Source organism: Schistocerca gregaria, chromosome 2 (assembly GCF_023897955.1).
Source record: "Schistocerca gregaria isolate iqSchGreg1 chromosome 2, iqSchGreg1.2, whole genome shotgun sequence".
NCBI classification, from domain to species: Eukaryota; Metazoa; Arthropoda; class Insecta; order Orthoptera; family Acrididae; genus Schistocerca; species Schistocerca gregaria.
This window is the reverse complement of record NC_064921.1, coordinates 620,157,960-620,171,317: the sequence shown is the minus strand read 5'-3', so window position 1 is coordinate 620,171,317 and position 13,358 is coordinate 620,157,960. Positions and strand designations below refer to the sequence as shown.

At 40.5% G+C, this 13,358-nt stretch overlaps 1 protein-coding gene across 6 annotated transcripts in view; it reads right to left on the bottom strand.

Annotated features, from left to right (window-relative positions):
* The window catches only part of LOC126334604 (uncharacterized), a 270,217-nt gene that overhangs the window by 203,934 nt on the left and 52,925 nt on the right, over window positions 1–13,358 (bottom strand). The window lies entirely within an intron of this gene.

The following is a 13,358-nucleotide window of genomic DNA, read 5'->3' as shown; positions in this document are numbered from 1 at the left end:
AAAAACTCATTCTGCTACAAAGTTATTTGCTCCAGTTGATTTATTCCAGCTGTGACTCACTGATACTTTACTTTACAGGATACAATGTTCTTTCATTATGTACAATGCACCATTTTACATTTCCAAACATTTAAATTGAGTTGCCAATCTTCGTACTAATTTGAAATCTTACCAAGATTTGACTGAATATTTGTGCAGAACTTTTCATACAGTATTTCACTGTAGATGACTGCATCATCTGCAAGGAGTCTGAGCTTACTACTAATATTGCCTGCAATGTCACTAACATAGCAAGGGTCCATCAGTCTTCAAGGGGGCACATCTGACGTTACTTCCATACATCTGTCAATGACTCTCCATCCCAGATAACATGCTATATCCACACCCAGAAATAATCAATCCAGTCATGTCTCTCACTTGATAACCCATATTATCATACTTTCAACAATAAGCACATGTCTGACAGAGTTCAAATGTCTTTCAGAAGACAAGAAACACTGCACCTATTTGCCTGCCTTGATCTATGGCTTTCAGTATGCCATGTGAGGAAAGTGAAATTTCGGTTGCACATGATACATATTTTCGGAATCTATACAGTTTGGAGGGGAGTACCTCATGTATTTGATGACAGGATATAATCTAATATTCTACAATAGATGGATCCCAAGGACACTGGATGGTGGTATTATGGATCACCTCTCCTGCCCTTCCTGTAAATGGGTGTAACCATAGCTTTCCTCCAATCACTGGAAACAGTCTCGCTCTCGCTCTCTCTCTAAGAGGGGAGTTATATAAGATGGGCTGACTCAGCTGAATTCAAAATTGAATCTAAAGGTGCTCCATCAGGCCCTGGAGCCTTATTCAGTTTCCATAACTTCAACTTCTTCTCAATGACCCAGGCACTAATTCTAATTTAACTCATCTTCACAGTGGTACAGGAATCTAATTGGGGCATCACTCTTGGATTTTTCTTGATACAGAAACATTATGCATTCCACTTTTGCTTTGTTACCCTAAATTTCACTTTCTGTATCGCTCATGAGTGTCGAGTGTCTGGACACCAACTTTGGTACCACTAGCAGTCTTCATACAAAACCATAATTTCTTTGGGTTCTGTGAAAGGTGTTTCACTAATTTCTGCTATGGTAGTCACTGAGGGCTTCATACACTGCCCTCTTGACAACCAAATAAATTTCATTAAGAATCCCCCTATCTAGTCCTGTGCTTTGTTTTACATCTATTATACAGTAGTTTCTGTTTATTTAGAAGTTTCTCTTTGGAGACTATATACCACAGAGTATCACTTCCATCATGAACTGTTATACTAGGTACATATCTATCCAGTACATGATTAACTTTTCTTTTAAACCTGAGCCATAGTTAGTCTACGTGCTCCTATCTTCAGTTAAAAGTTTTAGTTCCTCAATAAGATATGTCCCTTTATCTGGCTTAACCTTAACACATAAATCTTTCTACTCATTTTATTTTCCCTAACTCTGGAAATCATTGTTGTTACAACTGCCTCATGGTCACTTACACCAGTTTCAATGTAGACATCCTCAAAAAATTCAGGTCTATTTATTGCTATTAGGTCCAATATATTTTCATCATGAGTGGGATTCCAAACTATCTGTTCTAGGTATGGCATTTAGCAATGTTCTGCAGGATGTCTAGTCATGTCCACTAGTGAGGTGTAACAGTCCCAACTGAGTGTTAGGCCCTGGAGCCTGAGCATTACAGTATGATTAAGGAACTGAGGTTTCCTCTAAAGTTTTTGGTTGCATCAGGTGAGTAAGGTGTCTGATAAAAGGACCCAATTATAATTTGTGCTCACTCTTGATACTGAACCATGCCCAAACAATCTCACATACTGCTTCAATTTCTATCTCGGTGGATTTGTGTTTCTTGTCTGCTCCTACAAGTACACTACCTCCATTTCCCATTAGTCTATCCTTTCAATATATACTTAAATTTTCCTCAAAAACCTCACTGCTCTAAATTTTGGGGTTTAACCAGCTTTTGGTACCTAGTATTTATGTGAGTTCACAGCATTTTAGGATTGCTTCAAACTCTGTCACTTTGTTGTGAATGCTTCAGCAGTTAACCACTAGGATGTTAATCCTCTCATCTGTGGATGGAGGAGGGGTATTTCTTTGGATCTTACACCAATACTTCTATGTTCCCTCAATTTATAGTAATCTAAAAACCCCTTGTGCGCACCTCACACAAAGTCATTTACCTGGGTAGCAGTCTCTGATGTGTAGTGCACAAACGATTCATTTAGGAGGACTGTACAGCTCTCCAGCCAATGGGGAAAGTCTAAAAAATGACAGTGTGGCTTGTCACAGAACCTTTGCAATTCTGGCTCAAACCTTCCACTCTACAAAGAATCAGAAAGCCGTGGTCTGTCCTTAGGACAGTGCTACAGACTGTCAACTTCACTGAAACTCCATTAGCAAGTCTGGCATTCTTAACCTTCCTGGAATGATCCAGCTATGTCCTTGTAGGCCAGACAACACACATTGTTTGTCCCAACGTAAGTCACAATTTGCAACTGGTTGCACCTCTCAATGGCTGCTGAACATGTGCATATGGTGTTTTCTCCCTTCCATTGTTGCCATTTTTCTAAGAGGTACTATTTTTGCCACACGTTCAAACCAATGACTAACAGGCCCTTGCCCTTTTGCCTTTGTCTCCCCTTGACACAGGACACAGGACTGATCATCAGTGTTGGTAGGGTATCCTACAGTCATGAAACAAGGAATCCATCTTGTACAAAAATTCTTAAATTTGTGAACTTCTACAGCTTATTCTTATAACTGAAGCAACTTCTGGAATTGTAGAAAACTGAGAGGAATTAACACTTCCGAAAGGCACAAAGATTTCATACGTAAAATTTTAACCACCGTCAGTGTGGAGAGTTTTTCGCTCACTCTCACCCTACTGACAATTTCTTGTGTCAATTGTATAGCAGCTACTTCAAAACAGTTTCTTCTGCATCTGGAGCTTAGTCAACATTTTGGTATATTTGTTACATTACCTATGACAGATAATAATACTTTTTACAAAGGATTAAAGACAGGAGGGAAATAAGAGTTTAACATTTTGTTGGCAATAAAATCATTAGAGATCAAGTAGGAGACCCAATGGATAAAGGATAAGGCAGGGAATTGGCCATATTTTTTTTCAAATTTACTTCCCAGGGATAAAATACACAGAATGAACATATACCTACAACATGTAGAGAAACCATACTGAAGTTATAAGAGTTGTTAGAATTGGATGGGAGGCAGTAGTTGTAAAGGAAGTGACACAGGGTTGTAGTCTTTACCCAATGTTGTTCAATCTGTACACAAAGAAAGCTTCCGAGAAAGATAAAGTTAATTTAGAAAATGTAGTAAAGTTCATGGAAAATAAATAAAAACTATAAGGTTTACCAATGATTGCAGTTCTGTAAGAGACATCACGTAAATTTGAATGTCACTTGAATATAGCAGATAGTAACTTGAAAAGACTTTACGAGATGAACATCAACAGAAGTAAAACAAGTATACTGGCATGTACTCTAATTAAATCAGGTGATGAAGAGGGAAGCAGATTAGGAAATTAGTCAGCAAGATGAGTTTTGCTATTTAGGCAGCAAAATAACTTTTAGTGATTTGAAGTAAACAAGATTTAAAATGCTGAATGGTCATGAAAATCATTTCTGAAAAAGAGAATTTGTTAACCATCAATATAAATGTATTATTTGGAATGTTTTGATTTATGGAAGTGAAATAAACAGTGCAGACAAGGGAAGAACAGAAGATTTTGAAATGTGCTCTTGCAGAAGGTTCAAAATGGTTCAAATGGCTATGAGCACTATGGGACTTAACTGCTGAGGTCATCAGTCCCCTAGAACTTAGAACTACTTAAACCTAACCAACCTAAGGACATCACATACATCCATGCCCGAGGCAGGATTTGAACCTGCGACTATAGCGGTCGCGCGGTTTCAGACTGTAGTGCCTAAAACCGCTCAGCCACCCAGGCCGGCTATTGCAGAAGGATGCTGAAGATTAGACAAGTATATTGAGTAACTACTGGAGAGGTACGGAATCAGTCTGGGAAGAAAACAACTCTGCCTCACAACTTCACTACAAGAAGGAATAAATTAATACAATATATCTTGAAGCATCGGTGGGATGGGGGGATGGGGGGGGATTGGGGGGACGGGATGGGTGTTTGTGAGCAAGGGAGTGCAAAAATTGTGAAGGATGACAAAGGTTTGACTACAGAAAATTGTTTCAAATGGACATAAAATGTAGGGGATATGCAGAGATCAAGACACTTGCACAACAGAGACTAGTGTGGAGAGCTGCATCAAGTCAGTCTTCTGACTGAATGCCACAATAACTAAAATATTTCCAGCATTTGTCTGAAGCCATTTATTGAAATCATGGGAAATTAATTTTATGTTTCACCTACCAGTATACTTTTGCTAGAGACATGCTTATATACAATTTTGGCCTGTATAACTGAGCTGCAGCTAGTACATGATATTAAACTCTTATGTTAAACAATGGAAAATCCAGGATGGAATAATGACAACATTATGAAAAGGATAGTTGCATAGTTGCTACTCACAGTATAGCAGGGACACACTGTCGCAGTTAGGCACAACAAAAAGAATGGACGCGTGCCCCCCCCCCCCCCCCCCACACACACACACACACACACACAAGTGGCAGAGTTCAGCCTGGTGAAATATCTGACACACTAGAGAATGCGGTCAACCAACATGACATAGGTGGGGGAAAACTGTGCTTCTCAGGCAGAGAGCATCTCTGAATGACTGCCTGCCCTGCACATCAGTTGCGCGCTCATGCAATACCTCAGTGGAACAAATGCCAGGTCCTCTCTGCTCTGTTATTGCTGTGTGTAGTGTAGTGTGTAGTGTTTATTGGGCCTGAAGCTACCTGTTCCATACGAGATGATCACCAGACTGACAGAAGGAAAGGAAGGTGGTAATGACACGCTACATCTGCAAGTGTACCAGTGCAGGATACAAAACAAGCACAAATAATTAACAAGATCACAACAAGACACACACACACACACACACACACACACACACACACACACACACACACACACACAAAATGTGGTCCATATCCGCTGTTGCCATTATTGAGTTACACTTTGCTTCTTGCACTTAAGACAGATATCCACCAGGGAAAAAAATGGGCCACATCCTGGAATGTGTCTTCTCCTGATGCCTCTTGATAAATTTTTAATACTTCTAAGGAAATGATACTTCCTTAGTCTGTAATATAATGGCAGACTATGATTTGGAGTTACATGTTGACAATGATTCTGGAGACAATGAAAGCAAGTAAATGCACAATAGTGCAATACACATTTGTATACTCCAACTTTTAAGTTGATTTTATAAGTAATGGAACACAAGGGCAATTTCTGAATATTGCTTCCTACTGAAACAGCAACTTTACAATGCACAATCCAGCAGAAAGCCTAGTGATACAGAAATATCCATAATTGTGTTTACACCAGTTTTACTCAATAGCCAATAGTAAGTAATCCTCATCTAGTTTCTCAGGTATTTTGCATAAATTGTTTATTTCATAAAAACAATTATGTTGTTTGTTTAGACGACATAACTGCATAAATAACAGCACAATTACATTTTATTTCTTATGTTACATTCCCATAACCCTCCTGGCCTCAACCTTTGCTAGTCATTGTCCCCTCCCATGCAGCCCCTTCTCTGTTCCCATTCCACCACTACACAGCCCTCATTCCTCCACTGCACCCAGTCTTTTTACTCTCTTCTTTTTCGTTACACCCCCCCCCCCCTCTCCCCACCTCTACAGTGCCCTTCGTCAATCTCCTGACTGCACGTAGCTGCCTTACTCTCTTTCCACCTCATCCCTGCCTGCTCCCCAACTGCACATCACTGTCCGCACCCCTACCCTACTATCCCTCCATCTCTCTGCCCCAGCCTCCTCCTCACGACCCACGCAGTCGCCACTCCCATCACTCACTGGTGCTGCTGTTCTTAGGGTGGCCTCATTTTCCTGCATCGTGTGTGTGTGTGTGTGTGTGTGTGTGTGTGTGTGTGAGAGAGAGAGAGAGAGAGAGAGAGAGAGAGAGAGAGAGAGAGAGAGAGAGAGAGAGAGAGAGAGAGAGCGTGTGCGCGCAAGCGTGCGTGTGTCATCTAAATTTGATGAAGACCTTATACTGACTGAAAGCTATATTTGTGACAGTCTTTTTGTTGTTCTTATCTGAGACTCGGCATCTCCACTGTATGGTGAGTAGCAACTTTCCTTTTCGCAATATTGTTACATTCCATCCAGGATTGATTTAATGTAAATGGTGTGTGTGTGAGAGTCACTCAAGAATTCAAGAAATGTGTATACAAGTAAAAGCAGTTGGAGAAAATCATCCTCTAGATCTGTTGTGTTGCGTCGTAAGTGCAGGAACGATTATGTATACTGAAGACCTACAGGCAGCTCACAGATTTTTTGAGCTTTCAGAAAAAAAGCAACTAGATGTACCTTCACAATATAGCGGTATGGAAATCTTTATTTCTGAAAGTGCTAAAGATAAGTAGCTTTCAGAGAAAGATGATATAGCTTGGTTTCCCATATGTCTGAGTCACACCAACATAGAGCTGAAAATAAAACAAAGTACCTTACTTTCAGATTAAATAAATAATTGTCTACAGTCTGCATTTAGCTTTTTGCAAGGAAAGAGAACTGCAATCATTAAGGAATAGGTCAACAGACAATGTTTTATTGAAGATTTTACTCTGTCATTTCATAATCCCAAAAACACAAATGCTGAATATTTTATAAATTTTAAATTGATAACCACACTGACAATGAAGGACAAAGGGAAACAACAAAAAAATACTCATAATCCACACCCATGAAAGGCAAAGCCAACAAGAAAAGTGTATGAAGTGGAATGTGTGAAGCCAGTCTGGAAACACTTCGTTCCAGTTTTGAAATGGAGAAGACATTAACCTGCACCAAGATTTCAGCGAAGTTGGCATTGCACTGCTGACAATTACATGTGTGTAATCTCGGAATTCATCACCTTAGGAGTGAAGTGACTACCACATTTGTGTGTCACGAAATGTTTGCCTCAAGATGACCACAGAGAATTTTATCATGCATAATTCTACATCTACATCAACATGCATACTATGCAAACCACCATACATGGCATGGTGGAGGGCACCTTGTATCACTTCTAGCCTTTCCCTTTCCTGTTCCACTCACAAGTGGAGTGAGGAAGACACGAGTATCTATATACTTTCACAGAAGTCCTGATTTCTCTTACTTTGCAGGCCTTAAGTGAGATGTATGTCAGTGGCAGTAGGATTGTCCTGCAGTCTGTTACAGACACTGGTCTTCTGAACTGTCTAAAAAGCATTTTGCAAAAATGACATCATCTCCACTCCAAGGATTCTCATTTGAGTTAATGGAACATTTTTGTAAGAACAGTGTGTTGCTTGAACCTACCTGTTACAAAACTAACAGCTTCATCTGAACTGCTTCAACATCTTCCTTTGATCTGAATGCATTGGGATCCGTAACACTTAAGTAGTACTCAAGAATTTGTTGCAAAAGTGTTTTTTTATGTCGGTTCCTTTGAAGAGGAGCTACACTATCCTAGAACCATCTCAATAAACTAAAGTTGACCATTCACCTTCCCTAAAACTGATCTTATGTGCTAGTTCCATTTCACACTGTATTGGCATCTACTTAAATTTTACCACATTTAAAACAAGTTGGCATTCGCCATATAGAACAGAAATTTTCTACAAGTCATCCAGTAACCTCAGGTAGTCACCCAACGATGACACGTTCCCGTACACCATAATATACGCAGCGAACTGTCAAATATTGCTGCTCACTCTATCCATCAGATCATTTATGCATATAGATGACAGAAGCAGTCCTATCACACTTCCCTGTGTACTCATGATGATGTCCGCCTCTCTGATAAAGTCACTGGTGAGAATAACACACTGGGTTCTGCTTCTTAAATACCACTTAAAAGTTTTCCAGCCACTCATTTATCTGAAAATCTGCTTCTATGTGCAGATTTTTGTCAACAGTTTGTAATAATTCACTGGTTCAAATGTTTTCCATAACTATTGGCATGTGGGATCTGCCTGCTGCCCTTCATCCATGGTCTGCAGTATATTCTGCAGGAAAATGACAAGTGATGCTTTTTAAATCATTGTGGATATACGCTTTTAGGTCTCTCTCTAAGCAGATTATTATATACAAACTTAGAATAAACTCCAGGATTCTGCAATAAACAAATAAACTGATTTTAAGGATATTGGTCAATAATTTTGCGGGCTTTTCTTTTACCTTTTACATTTGGGAGTAACTTGCATATCATTCCAGTTGGCGTGTATACTGTAACTGGATAGATAAAAAGTTTACTCACGAAACAGCATCAGGAAAGCACACATATCTAAGGTATCAAGGACTGCAAGCCTTCGGAGCCGGTGGCTCGTTCTCGCAGAAGAGTTGTGAAGGAAGAGGAAGAGGAAGAGTTGTGAAGGAAGAGGAAGAGGAAGAGTTGTGAAGGAAGAGGAAGAGGAAGAGTTGTGAAGGAAGAGGAAGAGGAAGAGTTGTGAAGGAAGAGGAGGAAGAGGAAGAGTTGTGAAGGAAGAGGAGGAAGAGGAAGAGTTGTGAAGGAAGAGGAGGAAGAGGAAGAGTTGTGAAGGAAGAGGAGGAAGAGGAAGAGTTGTGAAGGAAGAGGAGGAAGAGGAAGAGTTGTGAAGGAAGAGGAAGAGGAAGAGTTGTGAAGGAAGAGGAAGAGGAAGAGTTGTGAAGGAAGAGTTGGAGAGTTGAAGAGGAAGAGTTGAAGAGGAAGAGTTGAAGAGGAAGAGTTGAAGAGTTGAAGAGGAAGAGTTGAAGAGTTGAAGAGGAAGAGTTGAAGAGTTGAAGAGGAAGAGTTGAAGAGGAAGAGTTGAAGAGGAAGAGTTGAAGAGGAAGAGTTGAAGAGTTGAAGAGGAAGAGTTGAAGAGGAAGAGTTGAAGAGTTGAAGAGGAAGAGTTGAAGAGGAAGAGTTGAAGAGTTGAAGAGGAAGAGTTGAAGAGGAAGAGTTGAAGAGGAAGAGTTGAAGAGGAAGAGTTGAAGAGGAAGAGGAAGAGTTGAAGAGGAAGAGTTGAAGAGGAAGAGTTGAAGAGGAAGAGTTGAAGAGGAAGAGTTGAAGAGGAAGAGTTGAAGAGGAAGAGTTGAAGAGTTGTGGATGAAGAGGAAGAGTTGAAGAGTTGTGGATGAAGAGGAAGAGTTGAAGAGTTGTGGATGAAGAGGAAGAGTTGAAGAGTTGTGGATGAAGAGGAAGACTTGCAGGGGAAGACGACAGGCGACCCGCGGGGGAAGACGACAGGCGACCCGCGGGGGAAGACGACAGGCGACCCGCGGGGGAAGACGACAGGCGACCCGCGGGGGAAGACGACAGGCGACCCGCGGGGGAAGACGACAGGCGACCCGCGGGGGAAGACGACAGGCGACCCGCGGGGGAAGACGAGAAGACGACAGGCGACCCACGGGGGAAGACGAGAAGACGGCAGGCGACCCACGGGGGAAGACGAGAAGACGGCAGGCGACCCACGGGGGAAGATGAGAAGACGACAGCTGATCGGCTGTCGGACCCCCTCCATCTAATAGGCGCTGCTCACGCATGGTTGTTTACATCTTTGGGCAGGTTTAGTGACATCTCTGAACAGTCAAAGGAACTGTGTCTGTGATACAGTATCCACAGTCAACATCTGTCTTCATGAAAACTGGGAACCAGAGTGAAGCAAAACTTTTTTTGTGTGTGTATTACTTGATAACTTGTTGAAACTCTTCCACTAGAGCACGTAACTCCAAGGCAAACTCTAGATAAAGTGATAAAGTACACAAGAAAATTGTTATTGTGTCTTTTATTGTGATGATGCCATCACAGTTCAGCTAAAATTGATTTTTAGAGCTGTAAATAAATGAACTGGGAAGTGATCATAAGAATTCCAAGACCCTAAGTGACCTCTGCAACATTATGTATTTATGTTCTTTAGACCGTATTTTTGCTGCTCATGTGTGATGAATTAATAGTTCATTTACTTTACGTGCACTGCCTCATAAGATAATACACAAAATAAGTCAATGACCTCGGCTTTAGGTCAATATAGTGAAAGTATATCTCAGAACAAAACCCTTTCAACTGAGTTTACTGATGAGATCATGTATGTGTTGACTCCATTCTAACTTGTTATTCAGCTGAGTCACAAGTTTTAGAAACAATGTTTCATTTAGTATATGACCATCAAGGTCTAATTCTGGTTCAAGTAGATAATTTTTGCTTTACTGGAGCTGCATGATACGTGTCTGTGAGATTAAGTCTTAAATTGTTTGTTGTGTATTAGTTGTAGGCCTGTTCAGCTATCACTTACAATGTGACTTACAAAGTTGAATATATACTCTCAATTACAATGCTTATGATGCCAAAGACATAGTGTTTCAATTACCTTTTAAAGTCGACAGATCATTTACATATGTTAAGAACAAGGACGGGTTGAGTATTGATCCTGATGGGACCCACACAAGTTAACTTCCCCATTCCGAGATTAGGAGAGTAGGATATATTGGTGAAGGTTGAAAAGGAAAGGCATTTCACTGAGATCTCAGGGTGAGAGGGACCCACCTGTAGCAAGGACAAGGGTAGGCAAAGATGAATGGAGAGCTGTCGGAAGAGTGGTCAGTGCTGGTGCATATTCTAACAAAATCAAGCTGCACAGTTGAGAAGGTATGTGATGTTACTTCAATAATTAAACAATGGGAAGCCCAGGTTGGAATATCAACAATAGATTGCTACTCATCGTAAAGCTGACAGGTTGAGTTACAGACAGGCACAATGAAAAGACTGTTACGTCATTCAGCTTTCAGCAAAGCCTTCTTGAGAAAATAAAACACACGCATTCACACAAGCAAGCACAACTCATGCACACATGACTGCTACCTCCACTATCTGTTGCAGATAGCAGTCATGTAGGTGAGGTGATTATATATAATGTGTGTTTTTGTTTTATTTTCTGAAGAAGGCTTTGGTCAAAAGCTAAACCTGCAACAATCCCTTTGTTGTGCCTGTCCATACCTCAAAGTGTCCTTTTAAGGGTGAGTAGCAATCTATTCTTTCCTAACATTGTTAATAATGCAATCAATTTTGGGTCAAATTTACAAAGAAATTTGTAGTATGAGCCTACTTATCAGTATAACTGATGTTGCACCCCCTCTGTCCTAGATGCATCCATATATCTGATTGGAAAGGGTGTCCCCTTCTGGGGAAAGCTGGGCCACAACTGTTGTAACTGGTCCTTGATAACCAGGATACTGGCACTGGAACAAAGTTTATGTTCACCTGGACCCACGCACATTCTATCACAGCCAGATATAAGGATCTTGATGAATATGGGTGTTCCTCAACTTGAAGCACTAGCAGTAGTGAGCTGAAGTCATCTCCACTGGCCCTACACACCATGAAGCCAAGAGTAATACAGCTGTGCCACTCCAAAACAGTGGAAGAATGAGATCTCTCCTTAGATCGCCGTCATACTTGCCAGCGACAGTCATCTGGGATAGTACAGAATCGTGATTCATCACTGAACAGAATGTGCTGCCATTCACCAGTAGTCCGTCCTTGCCACTCATTGCAACATTCTGAAAGCAGCTGTTTGTGATGTGGTGTTAATCACAACCTATTGATGGGACATTTCTTAGTCTGGCTGCTGCTAGTATCTGATCAATGGTGCAGGATGACATAGAATGTTGCTAAGAGTCCGTTACTTGTTCTCAGATGACAGGTGGAAGTGAAAGGGTTACGATTAGGGTCACCAGATGTCCTGCATTTCACAGGATACTTGGCCTTTTTTTAGCTTTATCCCACAGGCTCCCAAGAGATTAGAAAATCTTAAAAATATCCTGCGTTCTAATATCATCCTGTGAACCATCTTGCAAAATTCTATTTTGTCAGTAGTTATACAGCTAATGCAGAATGCTCACTGCCCAAAATGTTCTACTGCATTCACAAAAGTGAACAGAGGATGAAGTGAAATATCTGGGCGCACACAAAAAAATAAACACAGGATGGCTGATGAAATGGCTCTAAGCACTATGGGACTTAACATCTGAGTTCATCAGTCCCCTAGACTTAGAACTGCTTAAACCTAACTAATCTATGGACATCACACACATCCATGCCCGAGGCAGGATTCGAACCTGCGACCGTAGCAGCCACGCGCATCCGGACTGAAACGCCTAGAACCGCTTGAACACAGTGGCCGGCGATGGCTGATGATCCTGCTGTATCTGCCATGTACTAAAACTTTTTTTCCAAGCGGCAAATCTGCAGTTGCCAAGACTATTTTGCCTTCCACACCATTCAGCATAAACAAACATTTAGATTTATGGATTGCACAATGGAGTTGGTTCAAAAGTGTTTTGACTATTAATATTTGTGTGTGAACAGTAAGTGGCAGGCTATTGTAACAAATGCGAAAACTAGTTGAAGATAAAGTATATTGCTATGTGCAAAGACTGTTCCAATCACAATTCAACAAAACATTTTCCTCAGTTGATTCATTGTTTTGATTTCAATACAGGAGTAAAAGTGAAAGTTCTGGATCTCCCAGAAAAATTCGGAGTAAATTCTGATTTTTTTTCTTTCATTCTTTATTTGTGTATTCTGAAAGCACTGAGTGATCATAATCTTGAAAGGAAAATTGTTGGACTTTCTGCAGACAACACAAACAAACTTTGGGGATGCTTCACAGAAAGGCAGTAATAACGTAAATTCCGTCATTCAGAAAATGTTTGAGGGACCACTTGTAGGAATAGGTTACAGAGCCCACATTATTAGCAATAAAATTCAAAGTGCTACAGACAGTATTCTAATCTATTTTGAAAGTACAACTCATAAAATTTATTCTTATTTCTACACAAACACAATACATGAGGCCTCCATGCAAGAATTTAGCAATTTTGTAGAAACTGATTATTCTACAGTACTTGGTTACAGTAGAAAAAGGTGGCTTTCTATGCTACCTTCAGTTGAACGAATACTGAAAATATTTCCTGCATTGACGTCATAGTTTCCATCTCAAAACAAATGCCCAATGGTAATGAAGCAGTCTGACATGCAATCATTAAAGGAACAGCATGTTACTACAGTCGAAACTTGTAAAATACTTGGTGATTTTAGGTAAAAGCTTTCAAAGAGATTGGACTGAGTATTTATATCCTCAGTAGTAGACACAAAATGAAAATGTTGGATAATGAAGGCCTAGTCAG